Source organism: Mus musculus, chromosome 2 (genome assembly GCF_000001635.26).
Source record: "Mus musculus strain C57BL/6J chromosome 2, GRCm38.p6 C57BL/6J".
Taxonomy (NCBI): Eukaryota; Metazoa; Chordata; class Mammalia; order Rodentia; family Muridae; genus Mus; species Mus musculus.
In genome coordinates, this window is record NC_000068.7 from 30226465 (window position 1) to 30237694 (window position 11230).

Below are 11230 nucleotides of genomic sequence, written 5' to 3' on the forward strand. Positions count from 1 at the left end.
GGCTTTGTTAGAGTAGGCGTGGCCTTTTGGAGGTAGTGTGTCACTGTGGGGGTGGGTTTTGAGGCCCTTCTCCTAGCTTTGTAGAAGCCAGTCGTCTGTTTGCTTTTGGAACAAGATGTAGAACTCTCAGCTCCTCCAACACTGTGCCTGCCTGGACACTGCTATGCCTCCTGCCTTGATGATAATGGACTGAACCTCTGACCATAACCCAGACTCAATTAAATGTTGTCCTTATTAGAGTTGCCTTGGTCCTGGTGTCTCTTCACAGCAATGGGAACCCTAACTTAGACAGCTAGTTTCTGTAGGTTGCGAAAGTGCAGGGCTTAACTGAAGTTCTGGCTGAAACACTGTGTGAGGTGAGGCTGGACGATCTTAGCTAGCCATTTTGAATTTGCTGTGGATGTACATTTTTGAGGAAACAGCAACTAAGGCAGTCTGAGGTTGATCACCTGGGCTGCTTGCCTTGTGTTCATTGGTGTCTGGTTGTTTTGCTCTGAAAACACACAGACTTTTCAAGTATTATACATTTCTGCATTAGTACATATATGGATTGTGCAGTTTGCACAAATCAGCTAAGATGATTCTCTGGGGGCTGGAGAGATGGCTCAGCTGTTAAGAGCACTGACTGCTCTTCTGAAGGTCCTGAGTTCAAACTCCAGCAACCACATGGTGGCTCACAACCATCTGTAATGAGATCTGATGTCCTCTTCTGAGATATATGAAGACAACTACAGTGTACTCAAATATAATAAATAAATTAATTAATTTAAAAAAAAGATGATTCAGTGGGTGGTGGAGCATGCCTTTTATCCCAGCACTTGTGAGGCAGAGGCAGGCAGATTTCTGAGTTCGAGGCCAGCCTGGTCTACAAAGTGAGTTCCAGGGCAGCCAGGGCTATACAGAGAAACCCTGTCTCGAAAAACCAAAAAACAAACAATCAAACAAACAAAAACCAACCAACCAAAAAAGATGATTCTGTTTTTTGTTTGAGCAGGTACAGGTGTCAAACTTTATAGGTCTGTTTGGCCTGTAATCCAGCTGTAATGTAAACCTCCATCCGTGCCTATGACAGAACTCTGAAACCCTGTAGCCCACAAGATTGATTGATTACGCATATACATTCATGTCTCAGACAGTCTTTTTTTCTTTTTCTTTTTTTTTTGTTTTGTTTTGTTTTGTTTTTTTTTGAGACAGGGTTTCTCTGTGTAGCCCTGGCTGTTCCTGGTGAAGAGTGGAAAAATACTGACTGCCCTGAGAACATGGGCCCCGGCCCCCTGCCAGATGGCCTAATTACCCGGAACTTTTGAGAAAAACAACCGCAAAATGTTTCAATGTCCGAGGTGCCTAGAAGTAAATATCCGCCCCTAGACTTCCCCTATTTCCTCCCCGATCTTCCCCCTCATTTGTGGTTTTTGCCTTTATAAGCCTGCTGAAAAATAGGGTCAGGATCGAACTCCTCTTCCCCTGCGTGGTGTATGAGTCTCTGCCCCAGCATGCTGGTTTGAACTCTTCTCGCTGTTAATAAACTTACTCGTGTGATTACAGCAAGTTCGGTCTCAGTGTCTCGCTGGGTGTGCGCTATTCCGAAGACTTGAGTGAGGGTCTCTCTTGGGGGGGGGGGGTCCTTCATTTGGGGGCTTGTCCGGGATCTGCACGACCACCCAGGGGTCCTAGACCCACTTGGAGGTAAGGTTCTCTGTTTTGTCTCGGTTCTGTGTCTGTATTCTGTCTAAAAATCTGGTGCGATCGCAGTTTCGGTTTTGCAGATGCTCTGTGAGACCGCACTCTGAGAGGGAGAGCGGGGTAGATAGAGATAGACATATCTGGTGTCCACTGTCCATTCGCCCTGGGAGACGTGCCAAGAGGACAGGGGGAGGACCAGGGACGCCTGGTGGACCCCCGCGGGAATAGTCAGGAGATAAGTCTTCTCCTTGACGATCTGTGTCAGCGACCTGCTTCCAGGCCGGCTGACTCTTTTTGGTATTTCTGGTCGACTTGGAGTCGGCGGCTCATTTTGTCTCTTTCTGTGATTGTCTTTGTGATTGTCTTCATTGTAAGTGTTATAGAAATGGGACAGACTGTGACAACCCCTTTGACTCTGATTTTAAATCATTGGACAGATGTTAAGAGTAGGGCTCATAGTTTATCTGTTGAAGTAAAAAAGGGACCGTGGTGAACTTTTTGTTCATCTGAATGGCCAACATTTGGCGTCAGCTGGCCGCAAGACGGATCCTTTCATTTACCCATTATCTATGCTGTAAAGTGTCTTGTTTTTCAGACACCAGGGGGCCATCCGGACCAGGTCCCCTACATCCTTGTTTGGCAGGATCTGGTCCGGAACCCTCCACCCTGGGTGCGACCCTGGATATCCAGGACTCCTTCGGTGACAGTCGCTGTCACTATGTCAAAACCGAAACCAAATCAGCAGCTGACCAGTCCCTCAGCTTCCCCACGGATCTATCCCAAGATCAATGATTATCTGTGGACAGAGCCACAGCCACCCCCTTATCCTTTACCTGTTCCTCAGCCTCTCCCTCCTCAGGATCCTGCGCCGGCGGAACCTTTCCCTACCCCTGAGGGGGACGGGGCCGCCGGGTCCATGGTGGGGACACGGAGCCGCAGGGGTCGCAGTCCAGATGGCGTGGGCGCTGGACCCGACTCCACCATTGCCTTGCCCCTCCGGGCCTATGTTGGTGGCCCTCCTCCGGGCCCCAATGAACTTGCTCCCTTGCAGTATTGGCCTTTCTCTTCGGCTGATCTCTACAATTAGAAAACTAATCATCCTTCTTTTTCAGAAAATCCCTCAGGCTTGACTGGGCTCCTTGAGTCCCTCATGTTTTCACACCAGCCCACTTGGGATGATTGCCAGCAACTCTTGCAGGTCCTCTTCACCACGGCGGAGAGAGAGAGGATCCTGTTGGAGGCCAGAAAGAATGTCCCGGGACCAGATGGGACCCCCACTAATCTCCCCAACCTTGTAGATGAGGCTTTTCCCTTGGCCCGCCCCGACTGAGATTTCAACACTGTGGAAGGTAGGGAGTGTCTCATGGTCTACCACCAGACTCTAGTGGCGGGTCTCAAGGGGGCTGCATGGTGACCCACCAATTTGGCCAAGGTAAGAGAGGTTCTTCAGGGTTCAGTGGAGCCGCCCTCCGTTTTCTTAGAACAGCTGATGGAGGCTTATAGGAGATATACCCCGTTTGATCCCTCCTTAGAGGGACAGCAAGCAGCTATAGCTATGGCTTTCATTGGTCAGTCTGCCTCTGATATTAAGAAAAAGTTGCAGAGGTTGGAGGGACTTCAGGATCATACATTACAGGACCTGGTAAAGGAGGCTGAGAAAGTGTATCATAAGAGAGAGACTGAGGAAGAAAAGCAAGAAAGAGAAAAGAAAGAGGCAGAAGAGAGAGAGAATCGCGTGATCGCCGCCAGGAAAGAAACTTGACTAAGGTTTTGGCCGCAGTAGTAGGTGAAGGAAAGTCAGAGAAAGGACATTCAAGGTACCTGGGCAACAGGGCAAGAAGACCTCCAGGAGGACAGAGACTTCAACTTGAAAAAGATCAATGTGCTTACTGTAAAGAGAAGGGACATTGGGCCAGAGAATGCCCCAAAAAGAGACAGAGAGGACCTAAAGTGCTGGCCCTCGAAGAAGACTAGGGGAGTCAGGGCTCGGTCCCCCTCCCTGAGCCTAGGGTGATGCTCTCTGTGGAGGGGACTCCTGTTAATTTTTTAGTAGACATGGGAGCAGAACATTCTGTCTTGACCAAAACATTAGGACAATTAGGAAAAAAGAAAACAATGGTAATAGGAGCCACTGGTCACAAATTTTACCCTTGGACTACCAAGTGCACTCTAGAGGTTAGAAAAGGACAAGTAACTCACTCCTTCCTTGTTATTCCTGAGTGCCCAGCCCCCCTACTCGGAAGGGATCTACTAACTAAATTAAAAGCTCAACTTCAATTCACTGCCAAGGGACCCCAGGTAACCTGGGAGGGCGCCCCAGCAGCTTGCTTGGTTTTGCACCTAGAAGAGGAGTACCGCCTCCATGAGCAGAATCCCAAGCAGTTACCAGCATCCGAATGGATGTCTGCTTTCTCTGGAGTTTGGGCTGAACAGGCAGGAATAGGATTAGCCAAACAGGTGCCACCGGTTGTGGTGGAGCTAAAGGTCGATGCCTCCCCCGTCTCGGTCAAACAGTATCCTATGAGTAGGGAGGCTAAAGAAGGCATCTGGCCACATATCCAGAGACTGTTACAACAGGGGATTTTAGTGCCTTGCCAATCCCCTTGGAATACCTCTCTCCTGCCTGTGCGCAAGCCCGGGTCTAATGACTATCGACCTGTGCAAGATTTGAGAGAAGTTAATAAAAAGACATTCACCCTACTGTTCCCAATCCTTACAACCTATTAAGCTCCCTCCCGCCAGAGCGGACTTGGTACACTGTCCTAGACTTGAAAGATGCCTTTTTCTGCCTCCAATTGCACCCCAACAGCCAGCCACTATTCACCTTTGAGTGGAGAGACCCAGAGAGAGGGTATACGGGCCAGCTGACCTGGACACGGTTGCCACAAGGGTTCAAAAATTCCCCTACCCTTTTTGATGAAGCACTCCACCGCGACCTTGTGCCCTTCAGGGCACAGAACCCTCAGATTTCTCTCTTGCAGTATGTAGATGAGTTACTGCTTGCAGCCTCAACCCAGGAACTGTGCCTCGACGGGACCAAGAAACTCCTGAATGAACTGGGTAAGTTGGGGTACCGGGTATCCACTAAGAAAGCTCAGCTATGCCGCACCGAGGTGACCTACCTAGGATACACCCTCCGAGAAGGAAAGCGGTGGCTCACCAAAGCTCGAAAGAAGACTGTGTTGCAGATCCCAACCCCCACCACTCCACGACAAGTATGTGAGTTTCTGGGGACGGCGGGCTATTGCAGACTCTGGATACCAGAGTGGCCCCTCTGTATCCACTCACTAAAGAAAAAGTCCCGTTCACCTGGACAGAGGAACACCAAAAAGCCTTTGACGGCATAAAGGCTGCTCTGCTTGCAGCCCCTGCTTTGGCCTTGCCAGATTTGACTAAGCCTTTCACCCTATATGTTGATGAGTGGACTAGAGTAGCCCGCAGAGTCCTGACTCAGACTCTGGGGCCCTGGAAGCAGCCGGTGACCTACCTGTCCAAAAAGCCAGACCCGGTCGCCAGTGGTTGGCCCTCTTCCTGAAAGCCATTGCTGCAGTAGCCCTACTTATCAAAGATGCTGACAAGCTTACTCTGGGTCAACATGTGACTGTAATTGCTCCCCATGCTTTGGAAAGTATTGTGCGGCAGCCCCCGGACCGCTGGATGACAAATGCCTGGATGACACACTACCAGAGCTTGTTATTTTTTTTTTAAAAAAGATTTACTTATTTATTATTATATGTAAGTACACCGTAGCTGTCTTCAGATGCACCAGAAGAGGGCGTCAGATCTCATTATGGGTGGTTGTGAGCCACCATGTGGTTGCTGGGAATTGAACTCAGGACCTTCGGAAGAGCAGTCAGTGCTCTTACCCGCTGAGCCACCTCTCCAGCCCCCCGAGCTTGTTATTAAATGACCGGATAACTTTTGCTCTGCCTGCTATCCTCAACCCTGCCACCCTGCTCCCCGAAGCAGATGACTCCACCCCAGTGCACCGATGCGCTGACATCCTGGCTGAAGAGACCGGAACCAGAAAGGACCTGACTGATCAACCTTAGCCAGGTGTACCTAACTGGTACACAGATGGTAGCAGCTTCGTGGTAGAAGGAAAAAGAAGAGCAGGAGCCGCGGTGGTGGATGGAAAGCAGGTAATTTGGGCCAGCAGTTTACCAGAAGGAACTTCGGCGCAGAAAGCAGAACTCCAGGCGTTGACCCAAGCACTAGAACTGGCAGAAGGTAAGGCCATCAATATCTACACTGATAGCCGATATGCCTTTGCCACAGCCCACATACATGGGGCCATCTACAGGCAGAGGGGGCTGCTCACATCAGCAGGGAAGGAAATTAAAAATAAGGAGGAAATCTTGGCTCTCCTAGAGGCTATATATCTGCCCAAAAGGGTCGCTATTGTCCACTGTCCTGGGCACCAAAAGAGCAGTGACCCGGTAGCAAAAGGGAACCAGATGGCTGACTGGGAGGCAAAACAGGCAGCCCAGGGGGCAGTCACTCTGGCCGTTGAAGCCATTGATGAACCCCACGGCACCCCGGAAGTTAGTTTTGAATATACCCCCAAAGACTATGACATAATTGAAGACATGGGAGATCGAGGACTGGCTCGGGGGTTCAGCCAACATGGTGTAGCAAAAACTAAAGAAGGAAAAATCATAATGCCCTACAAAGAAGGGAGGGCATATGTAGAACGCATCCATCGGTTGACTCATCTGGGAGCAAAGAAGTTATGTGACTTGATTCAATCTTCCAACTATTATGTGATCAAGCTGCACTCCATCGCTGAGCAAGTTGCAAAAACTTGTAAGGCTTGTGCTCTGACCAATGCGGCACGCCCCTTCAATGCACCAGGGAAAAGACTGAGAGGTGACCGACCAGGGGCTTACTGGGAAATAGATTTTGCTGAAATTAAGCCAGGGAAGTATGGTAACAAACATCTTCTAGTTTTTATAGACACCTTTTCAGGATGGGTAGAGGCTTTCCCTACTAAATCAGAAACAGCTCAGGTGGTAACTAAGAAAATTCTTGAAGAGATCCTGCCTCGATTTGGGATTCCCAAGGTAATCGGCTCAGACAACGGCCCGCTTTTGTTGCCCAGGTAAGTCAGGAATTGGCCACGCAACTGGGGACTAATTAGAAATTACATTGTGCTTACAGGCCCCAGAGCTCAGGACAGGTAGAAAGAATGAATAGGACCTTAAAAGAGACCCTTAATAAATTAGCCATTGAGACCGGCGGTCGGGACTGGGTGACTCTCCTTCCCTTTGCGCTTCTCAGGGTCCGAAACACTCCCAGATGTTTCGGCCTCACCCCCTATGAGATTCTGTATGGGGGACCGCCCCCCTTAACTGAGTCAGGTGGGATATTGGATCCCAACACTGACTTTTCCTCACCCTCTGCTCTGTTTACTCACTTAAAGGCCTTAGAAGTTGTCAGAACACAGATCTGGAACCAGATCAAAGAAGCCTACACACTGGGGACCACAGCAGTGCCCCATCGGTTCCAGATCGGAGACTCGGTCTTGGTCAGACGACATCGCGTTGGCACGCTTGAGCCCCGGTGGAAAGAACCTTATCTGGTGCTGTTGACTACCCCCATGGCAGTGAAGGTAGACGGGATTGCTGCCTGGATCCACGCCTCCCATGTAAAGAAAGCACCAAACCAAGATGAGGGTGACTGGACGGTGGCAGCCACTGATAATCCTCTTAAGCTGCGCCTTCGCCATAGCCCCAACTTTGGGTAGTAATCCTCATGCTTCCATGACCCTGACATGGGAAGTCATCTCTCAAGCCAGAGATACTGTATGGAGTACTTCAAAGGTAGCCCCCCCCCCTTATACATGGTGGCCCCCTCTGTTCCCTGAAATCTGTGCCTTGATGGCTAGATTAGACGCTTGGGATATCCCTGAAGAGTCACATGAAACAGTGCCCCAGGGCGAGGTAATCTACCAAAAGCGGTCATATAACCAGGGGGTAAGTTCCCAGGGGCAGTACATTGCAGATATACCAGGCTGTAATAGTGAGTCTAAACAAAGGAGGCGCCGTCAGGAGCCCTTTTATGTCTGTCCCAGAGATAGAAAAAGTAAAAAAGGGGCTCGCCGGTGCAGGGGAGCAGAGGGCTTCTTCTGTAGTCAGTGGGGATGTGAAACCACTGGTACCACTTATTGGCACCCTTCCTCTATCTGGGATCTTATTGTAGTGTCCAGATGAAATAAGGGCCATGATTCTTTAAACATCACTTTTACTCAGAAAGGAAAAGAGGCAAAGGAAGATTGGATAAAGGGGAGGCAGTGGGGCCTAAGATTTTATGTGACAGGGACGGACCCTGGATTCACTTTTAAGGTTCGGCTGAAGATAGAAAGTCCTCCAGCCCAGTCAGTGGGGCCTAACCCCGTCTTAGTTAAAAGGCCTCAGAGACCCCCCTCCAAGACCTACCCTCCCTGGGCCTACTTTAGGTGGCCCTACTGATGCTTACACTCCTTCCCTTGATCTAGCCCCAACCACTCCCTGGCCCCCAGACACCGAGAATCGCCTGTTTAGCCTGGTACAGGGGGCATTCCTGGTCCTCAATCGTACTAATCCCAACATTACTCAGTCTTGCTGGCTGTGCTATGCCTCTAGTCCCCTCTATTATGCAGGAATCGCCCAAGTCAGGACCTATAATAAGACTGCAGACCATTCTCAATGCCCTTGGGGGGAAAACAGAAAATTGACTCTGGCAGCTGTCTTAGGGAGCGGACTTTGCTTGGATCAAGTGCCACATGGTAGATGGCACCTCTGTAATCAGACCCAACATATCCAGTTTTCCGACAGTGGTCAGTACCTAGTGCCCCCCTTAGACACAGTGTGGGCTTGCAACACTGGTCTCACTCCCTGTGTATCTACTTCTGTTTTTAATACTTCTAAAGATTACTGTATTCTAGTTCAGCTTGTCCCTAGGCTCCTGTACCATGATGACAGCTCTTTTGTTGATGAATTCGACCATCGAGTCTGCCATAAGCGAGAGCCCATTACCATGACTTTGGCGGTCCTCCTGGGTCTGGGGGTGGCGGCTGGGGTTGGCACAGGTACAACCGCCTTAATTCAGACCCCTCGATACTTTGATGACTTGCGAACTGCCATGGACACTGATCTGAGGGCCACAGAGCAGTCCATAACTAAACTAGAAGAATCCTTGACCTCCCTGTCAGAGGTAGTACTGCAAAATAGGAGAGGGTTAGACCTCCTTTTCCTCAAAGAAGGAGGACTTTGTGCAGCCCTAAAAGAAGAGTGTTGCTTCTATGTAGACCATTCTAGAGTAATTAAAGATTCTATGTCAAAACTCAGGGATCGATTAGACAAGCGCAGAAGGGCAAGAGAAGATAGACAGAGCTGGTTTGAAAATTGGTTTAATAAGTCTCCTTGGTTTACCACCCTTGTTTCTACCCTTGCCGGTCCCCTAACCATTCTTTTGCTTTTGCTCACTTTTGGACCTTGCATTCTTAATAAGTTAGTGGCTTTTGTAAAAGACAGGGTTAATGCTGTACAGGTAATGGTGCTCCGACACACCAGTACCAGACTTTGCCAGAAAAGGAAGTGGGGTCGCTCTAAGATTAGAGCTACTCACAAGAAGTGGGGAAATGAAGAGTGGAAAAATACTGACTGCCCTGAGAACATGGGCCCCAGCCCCCTGCCAGAGGGCCTAATTACCCGGAACTTTTGAGAAAAACAACCGCAGACTGTTTCAATGTCCCAGGTGGTATTATTTGCAGATCCCCTGTGACTGGAGCTGTGGGCCACCATGTGGGTGCTGGGGAATCGAACCTTGGACCTTTGGAAGAGAAGCCAATGTTCTTTTTTAGTTTTTTGAGACAGGGTTTCTCTGTGCAGCCCTGGCTGTCCTGGAACTCACTCTGTAGACCAGGCTGGCCTCGAACTCAGAAATCCGCCTGCCTCTGCCTCCCAAGTGCTGGGATAAAAGGCATGGCCACCACGCCAGGCAGGATATCTTTTCTTGATGATCCATCCTGTTTCTCTTGTCCAGTGGTATCTGAATTTCTCTGTTGTATGTTTTTCTTCTCCTGGGAAGATAAAAACAAAACCCTGCCCCAACCCTAACTCTGGATTCTTTTGTGGACTAGCAGGGTATATCTTTCCCAGGGCAAAATGCTTTTTGGCAACAGAAAAAAAAAGCATTATCTTTGAAGTTGAAATTATTATTATTTTTAAAGTTTGAAACTAAATATACCTTAGTATGTGGATAAATATACTTATATCCCCCTTTCTCTTTATATAAATTTAAGGTTAAGGGGCTGGGCTGGAGAGATGGCTCAGCAGCTAAGAGCACTGACTGCTCTTCCAGAGGTCCTGTCACTGTAAAAGGGGGCGGAGATCATTCAGTGAGGGAAGGGTCATCTGTACAGCCTGTGTATATTAGTCAGCTGGTGCACACACCACTGATACCCAACTCCACAAAAACTCATTGCTGTGCTCCCTGCCTTTCTTCTTTCACGTAAGCTACTGGAACTCGTCCCATACTGGAGTACATGAAACACTTTGTTTTAATAGCTGAACAATTTCCCAACCTAAGGATTACTACAGTTAGCCTGGGAATTATGAGGACCCGGGAAGATTAACACACACACACAGCTAGCGTCTGGAGGCTTGGTTCTGAAGATGTGGTTTTATCCTCAGCTCAGCTCAAAATTCGCTGCTAACGTTAGGCTGGAGGTTTCCCGATAGAGAATTCCCCTCACACCCTCTGCCAATCCTCTATCTCCAGCCAGAAGCCGGGGAACCGGACAAAGAGATCCCCACCAGAAGCCCTTGCTTACAAAAGTCGGAGCAAAATACTGGATAAAGCAGATACTTAGTTTCAAAGTGACCACTGGACTCAGGACACACCTACCAGATTCCTAAACTCCAATACCTTCTCAAGCACGGCACTACCTCTCTCCCCTCTTCTACAAAAAGTTCCTAACCCAGTCCAGTCCAACGACTTCAAAGATCTCCTAGTGTGAGACAGTGAACTCGCCGGGGCGCGACTAATCGCCCAAGAAACCTTTAAATTTAGTTCAACTGTGTTTATTGCAGCGGCGGCGGAGAAGCCATTCAGTTAACTCGGAATTATGCGGCTTTTCAGGGACAACCGTCGCAAGCCGGACGTGTCGAGGCGCGCGTCAGCATCAGCAGGGCAGTTACATTTGCGGGCACCTGAAGAGTTTGGGCAGCGAGTCAGCTAACGAGCAGCACTAAAGGTATGAGGACGCTGGCCCAATGGCGATCGGAACCCGAACAAAGGAGGTGAGCGGATACTTGCGTCAGCTTGGGTCACTTGGCCGCTCTGGCCAGAGTAACGCATCCCTTAAGTTGCAGGGATCCCTGTCCCTTTAAGGGGGCTTAGTTCTGTCCCGTTACTTCCGCCCCGAAGTGGCTTGGCGCAGGCACGTGGACGGGAGTAGGGTGAAGCCGCCTCAAGCTTTCCCCTTAACAGACATGGCGACGGCCGGGATGCCGCGGGTGCGTCCGGCCGTGACGTCACTTCCGGGGCGGGGGAGGCAGAGTGG

The 11230-nt window shown here is 49.6% G+C and overlaps 1 long non-coding RNA gene across 1 annotated transcript; it reads right to left on the reverse strand.

The window, feature by feature from the left end:
- Positions 1-10732: 10732 nt before the first annotated feature.
- On the reverse strand, positions 10733-11167 carry 1700084E18Rik (RIKEN cDNA 1700084E18 gene). The gene has a single exon (NR_028299.1). It is a non-coding gene; the product is annotated as an RIKEN cDNA 1700084E18 gene (long non-coding RNA).
- Between the last annotated feature and the right edge of the window lie 63 nt (positions 11168-11230).